Raw genomic sequence first — 1,138 nt, forward strand, 5'->3', positions numbered from 1 at the left:
AGAAATGGCGTTAAACGCAGGTGTTATTCAAATCTTTATACTTCCGACATATATTTCGAAGAAAATATTAATATTATTCCGGAGGGAATAGAATGATGTAAGACAATGTAATCCTCTCATCAGGGAAAAAAAAAGAGAAACAAAACACATCAATAAGGCATTTTAACTGAATGTGATTAACGCGTATATGATGAAGGGGAACACTAGCAAGTTATTTTTTTTTAAAAATCCATTAATATATTTAACATCAAAGGTAATTTAAAGAAAGAGAAGGAGGAGAAAGCAAGAAATTAACATAAAATTAAGAGTGGAGAAATATAGTGCGATAGATGAATGGGAATAAAGCTTAAAAGCATGGAAATAGATATATGTAGTGCAAATGAAATGTAAGAAGACAAAGGTCGAATTTTATAGATTGGTAGAAATTACTTATAGGAACAAAAGGTATGTTTTTGCCAATGTTTGCAACGATAAACGCATTCTTTTAACGTATTTACAAGAGAATTCTCCGAGAACAGAATGAGATATTGTTCTTCGTTACAGAGCGGACAAAAAGATTTACCTTTATCACATGGAAAGGATCTAGATAGAATATTCCATTCCAAATCAAACTGTTTATTATGTTCCTTTAGAGAACAAATAAATTTACTAAGCCCAGTCTTACTGAGCTTAGTGTATAGGATACGGTAATTAATGATATTGTAGGAAAGTAAAAAGTAAAGGGAAAAATATAATTAATATTTTTGATTGTGTTCGGCTCTATGAATTTAATTTTTTAAAATGTTTTCATCAATTGCTTGATACAAGAAAAAAGAAAGTGGAAAAATCCCGAGGAAAACAGAGAAATTGTAACTTAACAAAAATTATAGAAAGAGAAAGAAAAGGTTGTATTCGAAAGTGAAAAAATGTCTTGAGGTTGCATTCTTTTATTGTTACTTATATATATATATGTACGTATATCTATCTATCTATCTATCTATCTATCTATCTATCTATCTATCTATCTATCTATCTATTCAAAATTAAGGAATGGAGCAGGTACCCTCAATTTGGAATTTTATTCACATACACAGCAACCCCAACTTCAATATGGTAAAAATTTACAACCTTTTGCGTCAATAAACCTGTATTGTTCCCG

General features: G+C 29.6%; 1 protein-coding gene across 1 annotated transcript in view; it reads right to left on the reverse strand.

Moving 5' to 3' along the window:
* Positions 1–1,138, reverse strand: part of LOC106873889 (protein-glucosylgalactosylhydroxylysine glucosidase) — a 19,553-nt gene that overhangs the window by 7,525 nt on the left and 10,890 nt on the right. The gene's annotated exons all lie outside the window — the stretch shown is intronic.

The sequence above is a fragment of the Octopus bimaculoides genome, chromosome 11 (genome assembly GCF_001194135.2).
Source record: "Octopus bimaculoides isolate UCB-OBI-ISO-001 chromosome 11, ASM119413v2, whole genome shotgun sequence".
NCBI classification, from domain to species: domain Eukaryota; kingdom Metazoa; phylum Mollusca; class Cephalopoda; order Octopoda; family Octopodidae; genus Octopus; species Octopus bimaculoides.